General features: G+C 40.4%; 1 long non-coding RNA gene across 2 annotated transcripts in view; it reads right to left on the bottom strand.

The window, feature by feature from the left end:
• Positions 1–24,634, bottom strand: part of LOC130908863 (uncharacterized) — a 37,582-nt gene extending 12,948 nt beyond the window's left edge. Inside the window, exons 1-4 of one of the 2 annotated variants that reach the window (XR_009061659.1) lie at positions 24,415–24,634; positions 23,324–23,426; positions 21,144–21,199; positions 17,058–17,203 (exon numbers count right to left, since the gene is read on the bottom strand). This is a non-coding gene — a long non-coding RNA (uncharacterized LOC130908863). The remainder of the gene's footprint in view (positions 1–17,057; positions 17,204–21,143; positions 21,200–23,323; positions 23,427–24,414) is intronic. The other variant, XR_009061660.1, reaches the window with a different exon arrangement.
• Between the last annotated feature and the right edge of the window lie 2,035 nt (positions 24,635–26,669).

Raw genomic sequence — 26,669 nt, 5'->3', positions numbered from 1 at the left:
CTGGTCCCTTTGCAGAAAAACAGCCCCAAAGCATGATGTTTCCACCCCCATGTTTCACAGTGGGTATGGTGCAATTCAGTATTCTTTTTCCTCCAAACAAGAGAACCTGTGTTTCTAGCAAAAAGTTCTATTTTGGTTTCATCTGACCATAACACATTCTCCCAGTCCTCTTCTGGATCAAAATGCTCTCTAGCGAACAGCAGACGGGCCTGGACGTGTACTTTCTTCAGCAGGGGGACACGTCTGGCAGTGCAGGATTTGAGTCCCTGGCGGCGCATTGTGTTACTGATAGTCACCTTTGTTACTGTGGTCCCAGCTCTCTTTAGGTCATTCACTAGGTCCCCCCGTGTGGTTCTTGGATTTTTGCTCCCCGTTCTTGTTATCATTTTGACGCCACGACGAGATGAGGGAGTTGAAAGTCCGTGTTGCCCAACGACAGCCCAAAACATCACTGCTCTAGAGGAGATCTGCATGGCGGAATGGGCCAAAATACCAGCAACAGTGCGTGAAAAGCTTTTGAACAGAAAACGTTTGGCCTCCGTTATTGCCAACAAAGGGTACATAACAAAGTATTGAGATGAACTTTTGGTATAGACCAAATACTTATTTTCCACCATGGTTTGCAAATAAATTCTTTAAAAATCAAACAATGTGATTTTCAGTTTTTCCCCCCCCCCCACATTCTGTCTCTCATGGTTGACGTTTACCCATGTTGACAATTACAGGCCTCTCTAATATTTTCAAATGGGAGAACTTGCACAATTAGTGGTTGACTAAATACTTATTTGCCCCACTGTAATGTGGTAACTATAGAAACAACTGCTTACCTGTCATGAATTTAAACACAATTCTTACAGTTCCAGAGGGGAATAGCATAATTCTTGCACTGTCTTCGTATGAACTTCTAAAATTGGAAAATGTGACACGTTTAGGCGCGCAAAAACAGCAGAGACGTGATAAATTGTCGGACAAGTCCAATCTGTCATCCATGCTGCGATAAAGAACAAGATGCATTAACCCAGCAACACAGGGGACTGCTCTCTGTCTTTCTTTGCCTCCTTTCTATCCCTCCCGTACTTTTAAGTGTCATAGTGTTGAAATGATGGATGATGTTGTAGCTTGTCAAAGATGTTAACTTATGTACTGAAGACCCCAACAACTCTTTGCTGGATCTACCTGCCTCAACTGATTAAACATCCTGCCCTTTTGTGCTGCTGTTTTTGTTTTACTGTTACGTCTGTTAGTCATATCCACTTTATTCAAGTGAGTTCATTTATATTTGATGAAGTGATGTAATTCGGAGTTTAATATGGTTCAGCTGCTGTGCCTTGACTGTTGTGACTTTTTCGGGATCTCTTGCCAGTGAGACTAAACTAATGGAATGCCCAAGCAACCCCCACTAGGAGTCTTTACCTCTGACAAACTTCTGGTCCCTTATTCCCAAAGCACCAAGGTCTTTATCCAAATACATTTATCTACCTCTGTCAACATCTGCCTGACCACATAAAGTAGCACACTGAATCTATCTGTTTAGACTATCCGTTACATTAAGTGTATTTAGATAACGACATGAATCCACAACTGCGTTAATGACAAAAAGCTTACTAGCTCGTTTAATACAGCAATGTTTCACTCAGAGAAGGAAGAAGATGCGTAATTTTGTTTGAAATTGGAAGATTTAGCTTTAGATCAATTTTTGTTAAATGAAGAGGATTTATATATTGCTGGGAGCAGTTTAGGGTCTTGCCCAAGGACACTTAGCAGTAGGAGCCAGGATTGAAATGCTGACACTTGGGAAAATGAACGACCCACTAGGGATGGGAATTAATACGATTTGTACAATTTCGATTCTATTATCGATATTGATTAACGATTCGATTCTTTATGGATTCTAATTTGGACTAATGAACTGTATTAGGTTCTGGGCTCAATATGTTTTATGGTTCATTCGCCTCGGGGTGTGTTATTGACTGTAAAGCAGTCAATAACACACATACATGACTCGCATAAAATAATGAAGACAAAGGTGGGGGGGGGGGGCCAGTGCACGCGCACAACCTGGAAGCACGCTGCGTGCACGTGCGGTATCTTGGCCATAAAAGTGGCGAAAACTAAGCACTTTACACTCATATGGATATACAACATCATCTTAAGATGCTAAACTCACACATTCCCTCTTAACACAAATGTCCAACGCGAATATAATGTAAATAACGCTCTCCTCGATGCAGCGAGGACGAGCGGGAGCAAACAGTCAACGTAACAGTAAAAACACGAAGCGGTCGCGCTGATAATGGCTCTAATTTATCATAAGAACTTTTTGCCTGGTACACCAGACTTACCGCTGTTCCAGCTATTGAGTCTGGCCACCATAACAGCGGATACAATTTCCAGGGCAGAGCAAGCCACAGCAAACAGACAGCGGAGTGGACCAATCAGCGACGGGCAGACGTGACGTTAGTAAAACGACGAGGGCAGGACGAGGGACTTGCGCGCGAAAGAAAACATATGAGGAGAGCGGAGTTTATTCAACATGGCTAGCGCGAGACAGACTGTTGTCAATGACTCGTGTCGATGTGTTTTTGGTAATTTAATACTGATTTTACCGTGGATTGGAACATATTCTCGGCTCTCCCGTTCACCATCTGTGTTGTTGTGGAGACGACTTCCGACGCGCAAGAGTGACGTTGCTCGTTAAGAACACGTCACACAAATAAACAAATCTGATTTGTTGACTGATTTTGTACCTGCTCGAGAGGCCGTTAATGGGCTGGGTCCCAGACTTTTCTCTCAGTGTTTGGAAAATACAGGGAGAACAGTCTGGCCGTGCCAGGCAAAAGAACTTTATGACATTAGGGGAAATGTAAGAAATGTAAGAGGAAAATACTTACATTCGCACTCTGACCGAAATGTGCACCTTATGTCTATTCTCGGTCCCAGAAAACGCAGCGCGTGTGATGTAGGACAATAACCGGATAACTGACTGGTTGCCATGGGAACGAACACATACAAAAGAACCCCTTTTAAAAGAAGTATTAAAATTGCTAAAAAAATATTTTAGGATTATTTTAGATGCATATATGTCATATTTTTCTTATAGAGTATTGGACAAGGAATATGACAGACCCATTAATAGACTTTTTTGGAAGAAAATCACAATTTCTTTCAATAGTCTCATGAATAATCACATGGCCTGTAAAACCCAATGCAAAAACACTCGGCGATGACTCTCCAGATTACACTTGGTGAGTGGTCCCTCTTTGATTAATCATGTAGTCTTGCTTGCTGAGTTGAATGTGCGTAACATGCGTAAGTTACTTGACGTAAATCGTACTGTTTGCAATAGATAAAAGAATCGTTAGATAAACTGCCAAACGATTGCATGGAATTGAAACACACGGAACCGGTTCTCTATAGGGACCGGTTCGCTATTCCCATCCCTACGACCCACTCTACCAACCGTGCCATTGAAGGGACAATTTGGAGTTTGACACTTTATCACTTGCGACTGACACCTCCGGCAGTGGCGGTATTAGGAGTGGAACCACATGGGCACTGACCCCACCTCTAATTTAAATGGTCCCTGAAGTGCCCCATTTTAGCAAAAAGCATGGCAACCGGAGGATCCTTTTTCTCTTAAAGTGCTTGTGACACGAAAAAGCATGTTTATTTCATAATACACGCGGTATTTTATGCTCCTGAATGATATGGACCGCTTGGATGTGTGTGGAAGCGATCGCTATATTTATTTAGTTTTTTGAATCCTGCGCCAGGAAAATGAGTGACTTCCGGCTTCGGTCTCGCATTGAGGAGGAGGGCGCTGTGACGTGTACGGTAGAAGACGTCCTCTTCACGCTACAGTGTACTGTTGTGTATGAGGACGAAGGATTCAGCTCATTTTGCGGATTAATACTTTTATTTTTTGCATCACGCCAGCCAAACGGCTGCAGAAAAATCATTCTGTATGCGGGAGAGGCGTATGCGCCTTTTTGGAGTTTCAAAAGGTTCCCATTCACCGTGGATATTTACTGTGGGACCATTGGACTTACAAGGAAGTGAGTAAACATCTTGTTTTGTATTATGTCAAATACGAATACAGTGATTACAAAGTAAACACTATAAAATTCCTTTACATAAAGGACTACTTACGTTTGATCATTGATAGGCATGTAAAAAGCTATCCTCACGCTCATTAGCAGTTAGCTGTTAGCACGTTAGCTACACAACAATTCCAGCCACCCTCCTCCAGGGAACGAATTGTAAATTGCTCTCCGCCGGGCGGTTTGCCGATCCGCAAAGAAACTCGACAACCGGGTCGTCATGTCAAATAATCCAGGCTAGTTATGTGTGATTTTCCACTTCGAAGACTTTGAAACATCCCTCGGTTCGGGTTAGCATGTCGGCTAGCTGTCACTCCTTCTGGTCTGTTTACATTCTCCGAAGCCGGGGAAGGGAAATGACATATGTCCGATTTAGGTGTCATAAAATATCGTTCGGCAGGTGTGACAGTAAAGGTAAAGTCGACTGTTTTGACCATTATGGAGTAATTTTGCCATGTCGTCTTGAATAAATGGATTTTTATTATTTTCCATTTAGCACAAGTTATTTGTCATGACCATGCCATTTATTTAGCAATTGGGGAAAGTACTTGGGTAAAAAGAATATCCTGTAAAAATATTGAAGTAAAGAGACAGAAACAATGACATTTTGCCGCTCTCTTCGTCGCGTTTTCCTCATTGTGAATAGTTCCCCCTCGACGGGCTGACTGGTCCTTCTCAAGCCATTTATATAGCTATTGGGGAAAAATACTTGGATAAAAAGAATATCCTGTAAAAATATTGAAGTAAAGAGACAGAAACAATGACATTTTGCCGCTCTCATCGTCGCGTTTTCCTCATTGTGAATAGTTCCCCCTCGACGGGCTGACTGGTCCTTCTCAAGCCATTTATATAGCTATTGGGGAAAATACTTGGATAAAAAGAATATCCTGTAAAAATATTGGGAGTAGAGAGACTGAAACAATGACATTTTGCAGCTCTCTTCGTCTCGTTTTCCTCGTTCTGAACAATTCCCCCTCAATGGGCTGAATAGTAAAACCGATGAGCCTAGTCTACCGCTGACGTCATCCACCTGTTGGGGACGCTAAAGCCCTATAATTGTAGGCGTGGCTAACCGGCAGATTAAAAGACTAATTTCTCGTCATCTGCGCTTTGCTAAATTGTTGTATATGGTCGAATCGTCTCAAAATATGATTCTAATTCACATAATAATGCCATTTAAGACTTTTTTTCTGGTGTCGTATGCTCTTTAAGTGAGAGAGAATGAGAGAAAATTATTTCTAGAGTAAACCTGAACGATACGTCATTTGAACTAGGGATGTCCCGATTGCATATTTTTGCACCTGAGCTCGAATCACCTAATTTTGAGAATCTGCCTATACCGAGTCCCGATTTGATACCGAAAAGTTTTTTGTTCCAAAAATAAATAAATAAATAAATAAATTTCAAACATGTTACTGTCCCACCGTGCCACCTTCATAATGTTGAATTATATTTAAACAACAATAACATAGAAAAATGCTTGTCTTTTATTAAATGCTTTATTCAGTGAGTCCACTCAAATCCACTCATGCTTGGACACTCCCTCTGCTGAGAACAGCCTCTCACTTACACAATTAGTTGCAACAGCACACTTATGAGAGTTTAAGGATGATTGACACATGTGTGCCTTTGATCGTAGAGCGACCAAGCTCTGGCAAGATCAGAGCAACAAACGTGTCAATCATCATTAATTTTAAATACCAAACGCAAGCTGGACAGTTCGGCTGCACTGCTTACAAGGAGGGAGGGTGAGAGCCTTTCAGTGAAACACCATGGACCTACACCAACCCCTACACCGACGGCAAAAAGCAGATCTTCATCTACTTTGACCCCGTGCACCTTTTGGAAGAATATCTACAGTACCTTCCACAACAACGGCTGCATGGTACTGCCCAGGTGTCCTGGGGCTGAAGTAAGTAACCAGCATTGTTCACTTTATAAAAAAGATTAATCAAAACACCTATCTTTCTAGAACAAACATGTATTTTAGGAGCCTGAGAGGATGAGAACGGCCCGATTCTCGAGCCGGAAGGTGCTGGCCAGGTGGGAGAACTACAAGGTTGGCTACAAGTTGATCCAGCAGGTGCTGCTCTTGGATCAAGAAGCAGAGCGCCGGGCTCATCATGGCGGTCGTCAACCCCAACATGGTTGCACGGGCAAGGAGGAACACAGGGACACACAGGGCCGACATCCTGGAAATGTTCCAGAGGACAAGGGAGACCTGGAGACGGGCTGGGCGGTTCAACCAGCCATTTCTCCCCATGACCCACATGGCGTCCTTCGGAATATCGCTGTGGGAGTCCCTGATGTGCAGGAAGCACAAGAGCACCTGCTGGAGTTCCTAGTGGTCCCTCTTCAACTGTTTTGATGCAAACTTCTCCAAGGATGTGACTTCAGAAGCGAGGAAGAACAAGGCCTTGGAGTGGCCGTTCGGCAGGAAAAGAAGCAGATTCGAGAAGGGCAGAAAGGAGACGGTGAGGAACAGGGACTTGTACAAGTCGAGGAAGCTGACCAGAAAACGCAAGGCATAGAAAAAGGCTAATGATTGTTGAAAGACGAGGCTCACATCCTGGTAACACCACATCGATTATTTGCACTGCCTGAATTATAGGACTATCTCATACGTTTTATATTATTTATGTTTCCTTAGATTTCATACTTTATACTTGCAAGTCACTTTTGAGATTTTAACTCATGTTATCCTGCATTGTAAAGGAAGATGCTTCACATTTTCATTATACAACCGTATAATGACAATAAAGGGCTATTCTATTCTATAATAAGCTGTGATTGTATACAAAATGTATTAATAATCTATAAATTATTTATAATTGATTCTGCCTGTTTTCCACAAGTATTACGTTTCTGATGTGAAAATGGAGTGATAAGCTGTGATTGTATACAAAATGTATTAATAATCTATTTATAAATGATTAATAATTGACTCTGCATGTTTTCCTCAAGTATAAAGTTTCTGATGTGAAAATTGAGTGATTGAGTGAGTGTTGAAAATTTGCAGTAAATAAAGAAAATAATTGCTATTTTGGGAAAAAAAACCTACATGATATGTTAAATATTGCTATTGATCCTGAAAATACAGGTGATTATCTCTGCATTTGGTGATTTTTGTGCATCTAGTGTAAAATCTTAGAATTTATAGCCATTTTAAGTTTTGTTATACTTATATAAAAAAATAATTAATCGAAGTTTTATAAAGGATCGACTTTGACATTTTTGATGCCGCTGCTCACGGAGACTCATATATGGCTAAGGTAGGCGCCTGTTTTGGTTTTAGGTCGGTAGCAGCTTTGGCTTTGTTAATATTTGAATTTGAAGTTTTTGAAAATAGGCCCCTGTGTCCAGTGTCATGTCAAGTATTATGAAGTCTATGTATGTATTCAGTATACATAAAATATAATATAGTATCATGTGTCTATAAATTATTATAAGTACACCTCGGCATAACATTGTGTCCCTTTTATTTCAAAGAAAAAAACTTAATAGAGCAACTTACAATAAAGTATAACTTTATTAACATTGTTTTGTTTGTGACAGAAAAAGACTTAACAATGTGACCGAGAAGAAAAAAGCAAAAATTAATAGAACAAAAATGACTGTCATTGGTCAGAGGGACAGTTTTTATTTTTGCTGCAGGCAGTTTCTGCTCCTTTGCTAAGGCGTGGGGTTATTTTGCATTCAGCAACTTGGTATGCCACCTTATATGATGCTAACAGTGCACTCTGGTTTACTGATGTAACACTGACAACCTGGGACTTTTGTTGACAATATTCAGCAGGTTTTCGCTGAAAAAAAAAACAAAAACAAAGCGGCCTCTCAATGTGATTGGGGTTTAATGTCTTTAAGTGACATTTTAATTGATTTGGCTTCCTGCTGTCCACATTTTTAGACATAGTAAACAGACTAGTCTTTCCTCATCTCTAGGGATGGGAATTGATACAATTTTTACGATTCTGATTCCATTATTGTCATTGCTTAACGATTCGATTCTTTATCGATTCTCTTATCGATTCTAATTTGGGGAAAAAGAAGAACAAACGTTTTGATGGGCATCGAGTTTGTTTAATCAGAAGTCACACCCTTACAAACTCGCAACGAGGTCAAAAGAGGCCCAAAGCCTCAATGTTAACTGTGGCAATAAGTGGCAAATACACAAGAATTTGTAACATTTTACTGAAACATTTTTCTAATAGAAATAAAAAATATTGATATATATTGGCATATAGGTCATTGTTCTGCCTTTGGCAATGTGTTAAAGCAGGGGTCCCCAAACTTTTTCCTGTGAGGGCCACATAACCTTTCCCTTCTCTGATAAGGGGACAGGGTCAGTTTGTAACAGAAAAAGTGTGACGATTGCAAGAGTGCCTAAAGCTAAAAATTTATTGTTTTTCAGAAACCCACAATCAAATAACCCTTTCTGGATTCTTCACGGAACAAAAATAAATAAAATAAAAATAATAATATAATATAATATAATATAATATAATATAATATAATATAATATAATATAATATAATATAATATAATATAATATAATAACCCTCTCTGGGTTCTTCACAGAAAAAAGCCAGGAAATAAATAACACTATTGAGAAAAATAAATAAATAAATAAATAAAATCAAAATGCTCTGGTACTGTTCAGGGGGCCGGACCAAATGTGGAGGCGGGCCGTAGTTTGGGGACCTGTGTATTAGTTAGCATTATATTGAAATGCATGCCTTTTAGTTTTTATGGTGCTTTCACGCTTAAGTAGGGGCGCCCTCACGCGAAGAAGAACGTGCTCACGTGAAGAAAAGCGCGCTTACACATGAAGAAGTGTCGCATCCAAGCGAGTGCGCGAGTTAGTGAGAGAGGGAAACACTGCTACGAGCCTACGTTCTTTGTTAATGTTTGTAAAACATCTACAGAGGCAACGCCTGTATATATCATCTTTTGGGCTGTTGTTGTGTGTTTCCACTCGCGATCGGACACTTAAATCCAGTTGAGCAGTGGTTTGAACGATGTGCTAATGCTAGCGAACGCATGCTAACCGTTTTTGTTATTACTGTATTAGCAGCTAATCATCGCTGATTTACGTTGATGCGAACCTGTTTGTTATTGGGGACGAAATTGATTAGTTTCATTTCTATTTTTAGTTTCACTCGTCAAGTGATGGTTGAATAAAGTCAGCAAATTATACCACTGTCTTCTGCATCGTCATTTGGGAGTTTAGCTAGCTGTATAGCCAGGACTGAGCCTTAGCGTCTCGGTGAGGACAGTGCAGTCATATTCCCTCCCGCACAGTTATCTCCACCTTGCAATGACTGCAAATCGCTTTGTTGTAATTTTTCCTGGTGAAGTGAAGACACACTTTCGAGCGTTTGAACCCACGTGCTGTCATTGTTATGTTTACGGCTGCAATGCTCGTGCTAAACCATCGTAACCTTTCATTTTCACCCTCTTTCCTGGTGAAGTGTAGCCAAACTTTGGAGCGAGTGGTTCTTGGCGCCATGCTAGTTTGATGCGTCTGGACAACAAGACACGTCACGACGCAATACGCGTCTTTAGGAATCGTTAAATGGATCGTTAAGGCTTTTTCATTGTGATGTCGAAGCCTCGAAACACTAGGAACTGGTTCGGAATTGGAATCGGATTTCGACTCCCATCCCTACTTATCTCCCACTGTATTAAAAGTAAAAGCCAAACGCTACATACACTTTGCCATTTTTCCTCGTCTTAGCTCTTCATATCACCAGTGCTCTTTGCCGTGTGCTCTTGTTTGGTTCACGAATACTGCACGCACTCTATAAATGACAGCGCCATTGCCACCCACTGAGTGGATGTGCAATTACACTTTATTCTAGTATGTTCTCCGAGGTCACATGTGCCACTATTTGAGAAGTACTGTATGACATGACCAGCAATAAATAAAAAAAACAATCGAAAAAAAAAGAATGATAACTGACTGAGAAGAAAGTTCAGTCTTGTCAAGGACTTGTGTAATATTGCTACCCTCCGTTAAATTAACTAATTGATTCTGAAAATCCTATGGAAATAACTGGTGCAAAAACCAAAGGTGGATGTACTTTACAAGGTTCTCATGACACAGAAACTGATCTGGAACTGAGCTGGAGTGCATCCATGATTAATGTCTTGTAGGTCTGAGACAAGTTGCACTTTACCTAAGCTTAGGCCATGCTACTCTATCTGTGCTCTGATTTATGACTGTTTCTCTGGATCTGGTGAGAATGCATGCAGAAGAGGGGTTAACCGTCCTAAACAAAGATCTGTCTGTACTCAGTTGGGATGAAGGACTAAATGTTGACTACAGAACAGGGGCCAAGGGAAAACACACACTGAAGTGTGGGTAGGGAGCAGCAGGAATAAAAGGCTGGGAGAAAAATCACACGCGCAACCCACATCGGTGTGTTCATAGCTACATGTTAAGATTGCCATACATGAGCTCATACTGATGGGTGCTATGCCATTTATACAGTGCAGATTTTAGTCATGAGCACAGAGTCACAATTAGGGCTGCAGCTATCCATTATCTAAGCAATCGATTAATCAATGGATGAATTAGTTCGATTAATCGAGTAATTTGATAACAAACTTTTAATGCGTTGCAGAATTATTTTAGGAGATGTAATACAAAGAAACAAGTGTGTATGCTTGCATTAACATTTATGTTGACCTGCACATCCATTTGCACCAAGATTGCACTTTCAAAAGAGCATTAAATGCAAATACAAAATAAAAATATGTGTTTCTTCAAACTCTACAGAATTGCACTTTTACAAGACCAATGAATGCATTTAAAAATGAATTAATTTTAAAGTAAATTAAAATGCCTAACCTCGAATGCATCGAACGGTATAAAAAAATGAGGATCTAAGTAAAACAAAAGAAAAAAAAAAAAGAGTTTAAATGTCTAATTAGTCAAATTGATATGTAATTTTTAGGGCTGTCAAACGATTAAAATTTTTAATCGAGTTAATCTCAGCTCAAAAATTAATTAATCGTAATTAATCGCAATTCAAACCATCTCTAAAATGTACCATATTTTTCTGTAAATTATTCTTGAAATGGAAAGATTCCATTCCAAATTCGACATTCAACATACTGTACATAAGTACTGTATTTGTTTATTATAATAATAAATCCACAAGATGGCATTAACATCATTAACATTCTTTCTGTTAAAAGGATCCACGGATAGAAAGACTTGTAGTTCTTAAAAGATAAATGTGAGTACGAGTTATAGTAATTTTATATTAAAACCCCTCTTAATGTTTTCGTTTTAATAAAATTTGTAAAATTTTCAATCAAAAAATAAACTAATAGCTCGCCTTTGCTGACGTCACCGAGTGGGACGTCACATGGCCTCCCTGCCGTTCTTCCACAGTGTCTTTAACTACGTAAGGTAGTGATTGAAATACACAACAAGGTGTCAATGGCGAGTTTTAAATTAATTAGAGATCTAGCCAATGAGTGCATTTTGCCCCTTGCCTGACACCGTAGTTTCCGGGTTCATTGTACCTTACGCTCATTTGAGTTTTGACTTCACAATGTACGAGACCTCTGATAGTTTGTATATTGTGACTAAATATTGCCATCCAGTGTATTTGTTGAGCTAAACGAAATGTTTGAATAGAGTTTGACCAAAGTCTGAGAAAGTTTTATGTGTATTTTGCATAGCTATTTTGATTGGGAATGCTAGTTAGGTTTTAAGGTCTACACACTGTACACACTCCAGGACAGACGTTTTTCCCCCTTCATGTAAGCTCTGCTCGACTGCTTCGCTCTTCCATTTTCCTCGTTCTAGCCCGAAATTCCCTTACCCTTGTTGTTCTCCCCATTGGAATACAACATCAGGCCACATACAAATAACCAATCAAAAGGCCCATATGACATGAATGACAGTTTGAAGAAAAGAAAAAAAAAAACACTGCCCTTGAACAAACTTGCTTGACAGATTTTACTTTTCAACAATATTCACATCATCATAGTGGAAATGGATTATAATCAACATTTTAACATTCTTGAACAACATTTTTAAACTTAAAATTTTTTAAATACAGTGGGGCAAATACGTATTTAGTCAACCACTAATTGTGCAAGTTCTCCCACTTGAAAATATTAGATAGGCCTGTAATTGTCAACATGGGTAAACCTCAAGCATGAGAGACAGAATGTGGAAAAAAAAAAACAGAAAATCAACATTGTTTGATATTTAAAGAATTTATTTGCAAATCATGGTGGAAAATAAGTATTTGGTCAATACCAAAAGTTTATCCCAATACTTTGTTATGTACCCATTGTTGGCAATAACGGAGGCCAAACGTTTTCTGTAACTCTTCACAAGCTTTTCACACACTGTTGCGGGTTATTTTGGCCCATTCCTCCATCCAGATCTTCTCTAAGGCAGTGATGTTTTGGGGCTGCCGTTGGGCAACACGGACTTTAAATTCCCTCCACAGATTTTTTATGGGGTTGAGATCTGGAGACTGGCTAGGCAACTCCAGGACCTTGAAATGCTTCTTATGAAGCCACTCCTTTGTTGCCCTGGCTGTGTGTTTGGGATCATTGTCATGCTGAAAGACCCAGCCACATCTCATCTTCAATGCCCTTGCTGATGGAAAGAGATTTTCACTCATAATCTTTCTATACATGGCCCCATTCATTCTTTCCTTTATACAGATCAGTCGTCCTGGTCCCTTTGCAGAAAAACAGCCCCTAAGCATGATGTTTCCACCACCATGCTTCATAGTGGGTATGGTGTCCTCCGGATGCAATTCAGTATTCTTTCTCCTCCAAACACGAGAACCTGTGTTTTTACCAAAAAGTTCTATTTTGGTTTCATCTGACCATAACACATTCTCCCAGTCCTCTTCTGGATCATCCAAATGCTCTCTAGCAAACCGCAGACGGGCCTGGACGTGTACTGGCTTCAGCAGGGGGACACGTCTGGCAGTGCTGGATTTGAGTCCCTGGTGGCGCATTGTGTTACTGATAGTCGCCTTTGTTACTGTGGTCCCAGCTCTCTGTAGGTCATTCACTAGGTCCCCCCGTGTGGTTCTAGGATTTTTGCTCACTGTTCTTGTTATCATTTTGACGCCACGGGGTGAGGAGGGAGTTGAAAGTCTGTGTTGCCCAACGACAGCCCCAAAACATCACTGCTCTCGAGGAGATCTGCATGGAGGAATGGGCCAAAATACCAGCAACAGTGTGTGAAAAGCTTGTGAAGAGTTACAGAAAACGTTTGGCATCCGTTATTGCCAACAAAGGGTACATAACAAAGTATTGAGATGAACTTTTGGTATTGACCAAATACTTATTTTCCAACATGATTTGCAAATAAATTCTTTAAAAATCAAATAATGTGATTTTCTGTTTTTTTTCCCCCACATTCTGTATGTCATGGTTGAGGTTTACCCATGTTGACAATTACAGGCCTCTCTAATATTTTCAAGTGGGAGAACTTGCACAATTAGTGGTTGACTAAATACTTATTTGCCCCACTGTACATATTTAATTTGTATGCTGCTCTATTTATATCTTAACTATTTATTTAGTTATTAACTAATTATTGAAACAGTGTAGTGTGTTTTTCCCTTGGGTTACACTTATGTAAAGTACAGATACACAAAAATGCAATAAGTACAGTAACGAAGTACTTTTACTTTGTTACATTCTACCACTGCAGGTGTGTCAATAATGTGGCCCCGTCCGAACGGGCCCAGATCAGATTTGGACACTTGCTAAAAATAGTGTGAACAGTCAGCCCCAAAAATCCTATTTGAAAAGGAAATCCGATTGAAATGAGATATGCCTGCAGTCCTAACGCAGCCTTAGAATCTCACAATTAATTCATCTCCGCTAGTGATTGTACAGTAAAGCAACTCTAGTATTACAGCCACAATAACAAAATGAACATTGAGGACATAACACATAAAGTAAGTACACAGAGTCATTTAGCAATATCAAAATATCAGTAGTGAAAGCTATTGAAAATGAACACAAACCTTTGGACTTTTTGAGGTCTTAGTAAATAAGATGTTTATATTTTCTTGTAATCCAAACTGGAGGTATAAATGCTGTACGTCGAGGCAGTCTTTACCTTGCCAAACATACCTAGTGTAAACAACGAGCCAATGTATTCAAAACACAAGCAGATGGTTTTTGCTTTTGAATGTCGTCTCTGTGTGATAGTAACTCTATCACTCTTAATCATGTCTGAAAATGCTCCATTCCAATAGCAGAAACATGATTCAGGTCTTTAAAACTGCCTTCGTCTCATTCTCAGTCTGACCTCTCTGCCGCAACTCTTACCTTGCCTCTATGATTTGCACATGAATAAACAAATTTTGAGCGCATTATCCCCACTTCAACGAGACTAATATCGACAGTGATTAAAGTGCCAATTATTATGGCCAACTGTTTCCATCAGCTCGTACGGTGGTATAAGTGGAAAAGGTAATACAATGTTTTTGACTTTGAGTAATGTGTTCTTAGTCTCAAGACTCAGAGTGGGTGTTATGGCCCATAGCAGTACCTCAGAGGGTGAATGCCTCTCACAGCATGTCCCTCCCAAAACACTTACCTGCTGATCCAGCGCCGCAAACTGAAAAACGAGCGCATAGGTGGTGGCGCTGGAGGCCTTAAATTAGAGGCCTATGCCAGGAATGTAAGAGCAGGTTTATTTAGTCAAGCTCAGTGATCTGTTTTTCTAAGATCCCTATTATCCCTAATGAACATAAACACATGGGCCCATACAGGACAGGATGCCTGGAAAACATGGGCGGTTCAACTTGCACATCTTTCTTCCTGTCTTTTACTCTTTCTTGTGCTACTTGGCTCACCTTTCTGCTTCAGGTCTCTGCGCATACCAAAATATGTAACCGCATTAAGTACCTCATCCACTGACTCTGAGGCGTATTAAGACGTGCTGACATATTCAGGAAAAGGCTTCCATAGAAAAGGGATGTGATACATTTTCTAGTAGCAGGGACATGTGGTTGGAGGTGGTAGAAAAATCAACCAAATTCAGTTTAATATAAGAAGTAGTTTGGCAGAACTCAGGGGCATCACTACACCTAATACAATACGGGGGCCCAGCGGGACACTAACAATCGAACATTTTTTTTTTTAAAGCACTTATCTATCATGAAAAGTCAGAAATAGCGCTATAAACTAAATATAATTGAAACAAAATACAAGTTTCTCTCAAAAAGTGACAGTTTTTAGTTTCTCAGCCATCCGTATTCAAAATCAAAATTGGGACATCCCTTGTTGATAGTAAATTCACCTCTGCTCATGCGCATCAACTTTCATCTCTCCTTTACCTGTTCCTACACTATGCTGCTCCACTTTTTCTGGGCAGAGATGGGGAAATAACACAGTAACTCTTATGCAATTAATCAGTTTTTCTCAACTCGTAGGTTTTGACCTAATAGTGGTTTATGTTGCCTAGGTGGGTTACCTAGCTTACCTCTCTTATTCCTCCTTGCTTATCTATACTTGCTGAGATCAAATAACTTTGTAATATCCATTTGCAAGAGTGATCTTTTTTGAGTCAAATAAAAATAAAAAAATAGACATCATGTTCCATACAACATACATTGGTCAATAAAAACAACCTAAAACGTTTGTCTCTGATCCATCTATAAGTGTAGCAAAAAATGAACTTAGTACAACTTTGCCTTATTCTTTGCTTTACTCTTTTGAAGTCGACAAAATAAGATAAAATGCATATAGTAATGCAAACTACAAGTAATATGCACAAAAATGTGTATTTAAAATGATTTGCCGGTAAATATAACAATTACATAGGAAATTATAACCAAAACAGTCATAAAACAGTAACAATTATGTGACTATAGACCCCACTCACCAACGTCACACAATGACGTGTCGCTGTATCCGGCCACCATATTGTCCGTCATTGTTTATCCGTATTCTTAATGGTTTCAATTTGTTGTGCAATTTATAGTGCAATTCATGGAAGCCCCGGTGCTTTCAGACAATGTAAACTCATTGGATGCGTTGCATAAAAGGCGTTATGTGGAAAAGCTTCAGTCTATCCATTCGCCAAATCCATATTTTATGCCTAAATCGATATTTTTTCGACTTGCTGTCTTCGCCGTCTCTGCCTGACATCTGCTACCCTGATATCTACAACTATCTTGTCCACAGAAACGCAGCCTATTCTCACCAAACTTTGAAAAACTTCAAGAGCAGCACTCTAAGCAACATTACCCCGTGTGACCCTTTACTTTCAATTTTCTAAAATGGCGACAATCAATAAAAAAAGAAGTTGACTGCGATGGCTGACGCTTCAAGGATAGGTGGATATTGGACTATTTCTTCAATACAATACGCAACAACTGTGTCTGCCTCATTTGCAAAGAGACAGTCGCTGTTTTCAAATATTTTGATGTGACGCGATATTACGAAACAAGACACGCTGACATGTACGACAACATTACAAGGAAGATACGCAGCGAGAAATTATAGCAACTTGAAGCTAGTTTAATTTCACAGCAGCAGTATTTCGCAAGAGCTCAAGTGTCGAAAGAGAACGCCACAAAGGCGAGATTGTTGAAATTATGAATTAAAAAAAATAAAATAAAGCAAATGTGACACACAGAAGGGATTGCTAAAAATTGTTTAAATATATTGTTCTACGTAAATCAGCCAAGGTAGCCCCCCCACATTTTTACCACACCAAATCTGGCCCCCTTTGCAAAAAGTTTGGATACCCCTGTTTAACTGATGATCCGTAGACGAGGCCAGCTTCTTTCACTTGGTACCAGCTAAATATTATTCAAAACATAATGATGGCGGAAGAAATAAACATCTTGAATTTGAAACTGTATGTTGTCGGCGATTAGCCTCGCAATGATCTTAATTGTGGTTGTCAGCCCAAAACCCTCTAAATATATATTAAATGCATCTTACCAGGTATAAAATGACTACTACATAGTCTGTGGTGATTGTTTGGTGCCCAGTTTTCTCGTCGAATTGCAGCAGTCCATCTCGCTGTCCTCTCCGGGTCTCTCGGAAGACGGAAGAACTTCAAGTCTCTCCGTCTATCTTCTCGGTTACTGCAACCAACCGCCACACACGCTGTCACCATTTTGATTATTAATGTTAAGCAGAAAAACACGCCATAATAGGAGGAATTTACGTAGCGGTAATGCGTAAACACAACGAGCTGACGAACAATATGGCAAGGAGGTGTGGTTGTGACATCATGTGAGTGGGGTCTATTGTTCTAAAATATATCGGGCATAGAAGTATTGACAGGATACGGCAGTCATAGTCGACATAGGTGGCAGGTTGTCAGCTATCGTGGATTCAGAGGATATTTACTTGCAGTTGCACCAGCTGACTGCTGAATAGACCTCAACAGAGTATAGCAGCAGAGATTACTCTTGAGATTGCTGAGCAGTTAGACCAGAGAAACCAATGCATTAAAGAGAAAGGTACGCTTCAGTAGCTGTCCACTGTAGTGACCGTCAGGGACAGACTTGCAGGAGCCCGGGGACAAAAGACCATTATCCCTGTCTTTCCTTGACAGGCTCCTCTTCTGTTCCCCTGCTGCTCGCTTGTGCTGTTTCGGTGATGGGTTCGTATTAGCGTTTGCTATAATACGCAGTGTGTTGCTAACCAAAGATAAAACCAGCCGCCAGATCCGAGTCTGTTCAGCCTCGCGCACCTGCTCCCCACAGGCTAACATATATCCCTGATCTCCCATCACCTTCTCTCTCTCACGCAATGCGAGCAACATGTCTTGTCATACCGCAGCTCAATAGGCTTCAAGCGGCCGGTGACAGACTCGAAATGGGCTTTTGTCACCGTGATCGTGAATGGAAACACGTTCAGTGTTAGCGGCTGTTGTTGACTTACCGACATCGCTGTCCACAGCCAATTCTAGCCCTAATGGCGTAAGGTAAGCAACATGTCACTTCCGCTCATTAATATTCATGACCTTAGCTACTGTTGCTAAGGGGGGAGATACCACCGTTTGTCCCTAATAGGAAATGAATGGAAATCGTGTAGGTAGGAGATGTTTACAGAGCTAAACCTACTAATTCTCTCCGAAAATGATGTCCCTGGTGCCAATTTCACTGGCAAAGATGTGGAAGAAGAGATGGCTTGAGTGTCGAAAGCTGATAAAGACGAAAAAAAAAACGAGCCGAACTAAGCATAGCCTTAGCTTTTTTATTGACGCGACTGACAATGACATTCTCCTGTTTCAAGAAGCTGTCATTTACCACCAGCTCTGTCTTTCTTATATATTATATCCTCTGGTTGTCCTACGTCTCTGACCATTCTTTGGGGTAATTTAGTTAGTTTTGTGTAACGATCGCAAATGCTACTCAGTGACAGCCAACGAACACTTTTAATTTTTTCATTGTTAACAAATCTTAATTCTAGAGATGTCCCGATTGCTCGGCATCCCGATCGATCGGGTCCGATCACATCATTTTCAAAGTATCGGAATCGGCAAAAAAATATCGGACATGCCTTTTTTAAATATATATATATATTTTAATTAAATCGTTTTGTAGTTGTATTTAACGTTACAGACATAATATGTTACACTCATCCAGAGTCTTTAGTTTAGGCTTAAGGTAGGGTTATCAAATCTATCCCGATAACGGCGGTTCTTAATTTTTAAAAAAATGTATCACGTTAAAATATTTAATGCAATTAATGCATGCGCTGCACGACCCACTCACGCATTGTTGCACTCATTCTGTAATGGCGCCAATTTACCTATATAAAGAGCTAAAAGGCAGCGTAAAATGAGTAGAGTGAATTTTGGCAGCCTTTGGAGCCTTTTTTTAATTGGCTAAAGCCTTACAATCCCTCTCCCTACGATTAGAAATAATGTGGGAAGCAAGGTAGTAATTGATCTTTTTCCTAACACCCTATGTTATTTCCCAACGCAGAGAAGATATATCAATTGGTAGCACTACGCACAGTCATGGTTGCACTTCCCAGCATGCATTTGGGCATGGCTACAGTATCATTTACTGAAAGCTCAACAAATACACTAGATGGCAATATTTAGTCACAATATAGAAAGTCACATTTATCCTTTAAGAATTACAAGTCTTTCTATCCGTGGATCCCTCTCACAGAAAGAATGTTAATAATGTAAATCCCATCTTGAGGATTTATTGTCATAATAAACAAATACATTACTTATGTACTGTATGCTTAATGTATGTATTTGTCCGAGTTTTATTCATTTTTTTCTTAATGCATTGCCAAAATGTATATGATCGGGAAAAATGATCGGGAATGATTGGAATTGAATCGGGAGCAAAAATAAGCAATCGGATCGGGAAATATCGGGATCGGCAGATACTCAAACTAAAATGATCGGGATCGGGAGCGAAAATATATATATATATATGATCGGAACAACCCTACTTAATTTATAATTTATTCACACTTCCCCCTTACTAAAGTTGTTTTTTTACAACAGAAAAGGTAACTGGCAGTCAAATACCATTTTAATTCTCTTCAGGTCATTCATTGTCAGACAGAAGCAGCACGCTAAAAAAATAACTAAAAATATCAAAATGGCTCGTCTAGTCTAGAGTCCTTTCAAAAAAGTTCCAAAAAAGCAATGCGTGATCAGCATGTTCGTTTTTGAAAGATTACCAGAGAAAAGTAGCAGAATTAAAGTTGCTTCTATGCGAGGGCGGGTCTATAATGTCCCACTTCTACTTTACTTCCGCTTCACGATGCGGTCACGGCGTGCGATACACCATTCTCTGGCTTCTTGTCCCCCTTTTAAAAACGTAATCATTTTTTCACGTTCACCTCTATGATCTTCATTTTCTTTTTCCTTTTCTTTTCTGTGCACCCAATTTATGACGACTCGCCATGTTTAGAGTTTATAACAATGACAAATTTTAATTTCCTGCTTCAGGGCACGTACGTAGTGTAACCTTGAGTGCGCCACAGTGGGGTCAAATCATTCTCTGATAAAACAGATGGGGCGGGGGCATTGTCCAAAAAAGGAAAAAATATATATTTGAAATATTTAATATGTTAAAGTTTTTAAGTATATCGAGTAGAATATAATATTTAATCAGACAATGATTTAAATAAGAAAGAAATATGTGAATGTAAAGTAAAATAAATTAAGTGTCATTCAGGGGCCCCTATGGTCCTGAGACCCGGGACAACATACCCCCGTTGACGGGCTTAGCTATGCACCTGAGTGTTAAATTAAGCGTGACAGATGCAAATTTTATTATTATTATTATTTAAAAAAAAAAAAAAATCACTTTTCACATACATAAAAAAAAGAAAATCTAAAAATAACTGAACGGTGATCGTTATCAGGCCGGCCGGATCTGCCTTTATTTTTTTTCAGATGAGTTGGCGACCCTATTTCTATGCTACCATATGTTTTTGCTGCTCCAAATTAAATGCCAAAACCATGGCTATACATTCTGTTGTTGTTTTTTCCCTCACCATTGTTTTTAAGGCAGTGCACCGCATGTCACTGACCTCTACCTGTGTTTCTGTAACTTGATGTCAACAGCCAGCATTCAAAGCACCCCCCATGTGCTATCTATTAGCATACAGCTGTTATTGCTACTTCCGAGAGCATTCCGGTGCAATAAATTAGCTGTGGCTCAGTTACGGGTTGTTATGCATGGCTATGGGGGAGCAATGTCAGATTTAAGGAAGTGCCGTCGATGAGCGGACTCTCACAGGTCAGGATGTTAGGCCTGATGGATAATGTTCAGTGGTTTCACTGGAAGCAGTAAGTGTCAGAACAAGGGAGGAAAGGTTGAAATTGGAATGCGTATTCTGAGACTGCAGGCCAATCATTCTTTTCAACTGAAAAGTGAATGGCTCATCAATAATTTAAATGGCAGATACCATAATACCATTAGAGTATACGGAGCAGTTTTAGTACAGCTTTTACAGATTTTCACTTTGCTTTGAGCTGAGGGTGAACAGTATTGAGACATCACCAATGGACCTCTCGGAATCAGGACTCTTTCCTACCTTGCTGAGAGGGTAAGAGATACTTTGTTGACTTGCTCGTTGCAGCAGAACAGGTCCTATGATAGATGGGTCAAAAAAATACCACTCAAATGACACAAAGATCAAAATAATACAAATAATTCCTAAAGGCACAATTTATGGCTTTAACCAATAATGTACAGGAATAGCCCGGGCAGACTACTGCTGTTTGAAATCAGGTAGGTGAAAAAGAAAAATACAATGACATGCAAATGTTTTGGCATATATTTGTATGGCTATAGAAAATGCACTGGGAAAAAAACATCAAATTCTCTATTTCTCTAAGTACAGATCAAAAGCTAGAAGGTACAGTAAGTATTGTCAGAGCTCTTTTCAGCTGCTTGACAGGGAGAATGGGAATCTGAGTGCCCTATTGGTCTGAAGAGTTTTTGTGTATCACATGGAAGTATGGTATAATCCTAAAGTGATTATTCATTGTGTATTAGGAGAAAGCAGCGAGCAGGATGAGGTGATGGGGAACATTAAGGAAAATAGAAGAGGAGAGAGAGAGAGAAGAGAAGAACAGGCAACAACAAGAAATACATGAAACCCCTACGCTATCTATATAGTATAGTGGTGCTATATACAGTGTATATATAGTATAATATAGTGGTGCTATCTTTAGCTAATTGTATTTTCCGTGGACGCCATGTGGGGGCCCTAATGACCTCCTATTCAATGCTGCCTGATCGCTAATCCTGGCACCAACAGTTTCTCTACACCCAGTCATGCGTGAATCCCATCAGACGTGTAATAGTCCTGCAGACTAGTGGAAATGCTGTGTGGGGGTTGCCCTAGGGCCCCGGCCCATCCCCAGCTAATTGGGGGGATGAGCCAACGCGGCCAATACTTTCTCCTGCAGCTCTGGCAAGGGGTCCAACGCCATCCCCCTAGGATCAAGGGTGGTTCCCCGGACCATCCGCGCTCCCGTCAACCGGGCTTCAGGGAAAGGATGAGGGGATGCACCACCGGCCCCCACGAACACCCCAATCACCGTCACAACCCCTCAACCGACACTGCACACCGCGGGACCCACATGGCCAGCTAGGCCGGGGGCAGGACAGTATCCCCACTCAGAGTGAGCGAAACCCCGCCGACCCACCGGCACTCAGGCAGCGACCCGCGCCGGGGCCCAAGGAGATACCCGGGTAAAGAAGAGAGGGGAATGCCTGACCCATGCAAGTGGCGGTCCAGGCAAAATGGTGGCCCCGCCCTGGCAGCCAAGCCATAAAGAAAAGTGTGGGACCCACCTACTGCCCAATTACTGTGTTTGCAAAGGTTCCCGACAGGCAGCCATTACCCAGCACAATGATGGGATTGTGTGGGGAGGGTAGTGCAGTGTATGCATTAAAATAGGAGAGCCCAGCTGAGGGCAGTGGGACCTGGGTGTTCTTCCAGCTAAAGACCCCACCGTCCCTCGTCAAAGCTCCCCTGTGGATAATGTACAATGTATTTGGTACGTTAAAAGAGGTGCGGTAATGGCGGGGCTGGCGGCGAGGAGGCAACTGTCATGTCACCTACCCACCCAAATAGTCAAACCCGCCCCACATCATTGGTGTATGATGCATTAAAATTAAGGGGGACCTGGGCTTCTGAATGAGTTTGTAGTTGACAAAATTGAAAGATATTTACAGCGTAAAGTAAAGAGTGCGTGAGTTAGGAGGCAGGTTCCCGCAGGTGGGGCCCCACACGCCAGAACCGCCGGCCGCAGGGCGTGAAAATAACCAGGGCCCCGACCACTCCCAGCCCCAGACCACTCCCAATGCACCCCACCCCCAGGGCACCCACGCCGCATCCGCAAATGGGCGCCACACCACGTGTCAGCGACCAGAGGACAACCCTGCCTCCAGCAGGGGGACATCAAGCACCTCTCCATATCCCAAGGACCCCAGGAGGACCTGTCGATGACCCTGCCTATATATTGTCAGAGCTCTAATAATTAATTTGTTCTTCTTACATTTTATTAACTACTGATGTGTACTTCAGAGTCTGTAACAAAATTTAAAAACCCGGTTGAAATGTTTTTTCACTTTCCATTAGTGTTTTGACATGCTATAGTCACAATTTAAGCTTGCTTTTATGTTGCCATCTGTAAACAGTTTTAGTTTCCAAAGTTCTAAGCGCATAGTGATTAAAAAAAAATCTTAAAAAGAGCACAGTACCTTGAAGCTCAAAATGTGTGTTTGCCTCTGGAGATGACAGCCAAGTCCACAAGGTCACGTCTGTTATTGTATGTGAGATGAATGAACAGATGCTCTACGGGTTCTGAAAAGAAAAAAAGCAATAAGACTTAGCAGTATGAAAGTATGACTATCTAAGAGATTGATATGATGACTTAGAAGATGAAAAAATATGCACAATGTGAACAATTGTTATCGAGTCGTTATTAAATATAAGCTTTCATAAGAAGAGAAACTAATGATGTATCATCAAATTTTCAAACGTTCTATACTGTATGTGTGAACGTGTATTGATGTGCTTCTCAGCCACAGCCCTTCAGTTGTGCCTCCTTCTCTCATCTGCTCCCACTTAACATCTTGAACGCTCTACTACAGCATGCTCTCGTGTCATGAAACACACACTACTCCCTTCCTCGCCATATCCTTCTGTTGTTCCTTTCTTTTTCTCCACTTTTGTCTGGCACACAGAGTGGAAGATGGTTTTTCACTTTCTCCCCCCTTTTTCAACCACGGAAAAAGCCCCACGCGTCCAGCTGCATCTTGGTCCGGCCATGGAGTCGTTAAATAGTTTGAAAAATGAATGTCTCAATGGCATCATTCTTGTCTGCGCCCCATCTAGTTTTTTCCATGTCTACTTGTTAACTTGTGAAATATTTGAGGTGTCTGAGAACTTCATTACATTGAGCATGCCAACAAACAGTGCAGAACATCTTTTCTCTGATCTCCAGCGTGCCCTGGAAAGCATCAGTATTGGGAAAGCTTCCTTCGACAAGTAGTCTTTCAATCCCTTGTAAACAGTGCCCTATGTTGGAGAGTGGCTGCCCTTACGTCACTCACAGCTTTTATTTATCAAAATCATTTTCAAAATCCATCAATCCAGTACATAGGGATTTCCCACATTGACTTAAAAACAACTTTGGTCACTAAACCTGTATATCTGATAACTATGACATGTTAATGGTCTTTAAAGCAAAAGTGGAGCCAATACCATACGTGCTTTTGAGGCTATTGCCTTTGTAAACGCAGCCCACAAACCTTGAAGTTGTAAGCACACCAAAACCAGACACACTTACCCTGAACTTGACCATGAGTATTTTCAGACAGTCTAGGCTTAGTGTCTGCAAATGACTTCCTTTTCTATCCTGGTCACTGTTGGTCTTTCATTGTAACGTGTCTTTAAAAGCTGCAATCTTGAGATATCTTACAAGTCTTCAACAACCACTTGTTGTATTTGTCCGCAGAGGTGGGTAGTAACGCGTTACATCTACTCCAAAGGCGTAGGTTTTGTCTCAACATTGGTAGGGACAATATAACGGCATAACCTGCATGTACACTTTTTGCTCGGGGATGGGACATTAACCCTTTAAGGTCTGGGCCTATTTTGTCTGATTTTGCATGCCTTTGAAGTTGCCATTATATTTCAAAGAAAGAATTGTTTACGATGGCCTGGTTTGGTCCCTTTTTTTGTGACACCTTGAACTTCATGTCCAAACTGTTGTTTCCTTCACTGACCAATTATAAATCATCATTTTGGGCCCAAAAAGACCAAAAATTCCAAAATCGTTTTGTCAAAATTTTTTATATTGATGTCCAATTGACAACCAAACATGCGTAACGAACCGTTTTGAAACTTTGTTATATTTATTCAACATGTTAGGATGAACATTCAACCAAAAAAATTTAGAATAAACAGTCTTATATTTGACAATTCAACATAAACAACAGGTATAGCCATAGGCGTTTTTTGCCTTTATACATGCTCTAGTCAAAACAGGTTATATACAGCAGACCAAACAGTGAAGAACAGTGAAAAAGTATATACCATCTAACACAAAAAGTGTTTAGAGGCCATCTCTTTATGAGTTTAGGTATTGCGGCCCATCACTTGATGAAAACTATGTACACACAATCAAGCTTCTTGAAAACACGTTTATATACACAAATTGAGAAGACTGATTGTGGGAAAAAAAAAAAATATAAAATGGGAAAAAAAAGTATTTTCAAAAATATTTACAATAAACAAGTTAAATTTTTTTCAGGCATGCCACTCCGAAAAGCAGTTTCGTCCTGGAATTAGACACAGGGCTACATCCCACAGCCCACACTTCCGTGGGGTGTCGGTCCTCTTTCCACCCTTCCATTTTCATTTCACTTTACTTTCATTGTCACTATAAATGTACATGAAGAAAAAGTCAGTATTTATGAAAATAATAAAGTATAAAATAAAAAATATATACAGCAATAAATAATAATGGAAATCTATATGTATGACAATAGAAAGAACACCATAGCTGAATATGTGCTACATCCCTAATCTTCATATAGAAAGAATAAACACCACAAATGATAAATTCCTGCCTGGCATACACACAGTGCACGTACGACTTTGATCTGATATGCACATTTTATTATTATATGCACAAACACACACTTATATTGCATCAAAATTACCTTTGTCTTGCAATATCAAAAGAAACTTTCAGAAGAAACTTTTTCAGCATTAAAAAAAAAAAGTGAGTTGGCTTACCTGTGCTTGTCGATGGCGTCACCCACGTGTTCAAATCCGTCACTATCTTCACTCGAGGACTCTTCCGAAGAAGACGATGATGACGAATTTGGACCATCCTCTTCCTCAAGTTGATCAAAAAGCACAATTGCTTGCGCTAAATTTAGTTTTCCGTTCATTCTCAAAGTCACACAAAGTCGCTGCTCGATCCAAACGGCCGTCGCTCGCCACCTCGCTGCTTCAGAGCACTCCTCCCTCTCGTTCGGTGGAACCTCGCACGGCAGTTATATTTATAAAAAAAAAACGCATTTTGTGCTTCCACTGTGACTTCGAAAGGGTTCGTTTGATTTGTTTTTTTTTCATGGAGCTTCCGTTTTGAAAAAGGACAAGAAATGATGGAAATATAGACATAAACAAATGATCCATGCAGTGTTTTAATTTTTTTTTTGAGAGGACACTAAAACTATAAAACTTAAATGACAATATCTCACGTTTTAGTTGGTCGATTGACTTCAAATAATAACGAGAGTAAACCACAACTTCCGCACTTTAAAACGAGACCAACCAACGGCATGTGGGTGACGTAAGTAAAACGTGAGGGCGCTTCAAAGACGACGTGCGCTGCGCGTCCTTCTACTCTCAAGGGTTAATAATTGGGTGAACGGGGGGCAGGGCTACATTTCTCATGAATATGAACCTAAAAAATTTATACGCTAAATCAGGGGTGCTCATTATGTCAGTCACGATCGACCAGTCGGTCAGTGGGGCTAGCTCGTGGCATCCCCCCCCCAAAAACATTGTTATCATTTTTTTAATGCGCTT

The sequence above is a fragment of the Corythoichthys intestinalis genome, chromosome 20 (assembly GCF_030265065.1).
Source record: "Corythoichthys intestinalis isolate RoL2023-P3 chromosome 20, ASM3026506v1, whole genome shotgun sequence".
In the NCBI taxonomy this organism is placed as follows: Eukaryota; Metazoa; Chordata; class Actinopteri; order Syngnathiformes; family Syngnathidae; genus Corythoichthys; species Corythoichthys intestinalis.
Note: the sequence above shows the minus strand (reverse complement) of the source record. Positions and strands in the feature narration are given on the sequence as shown.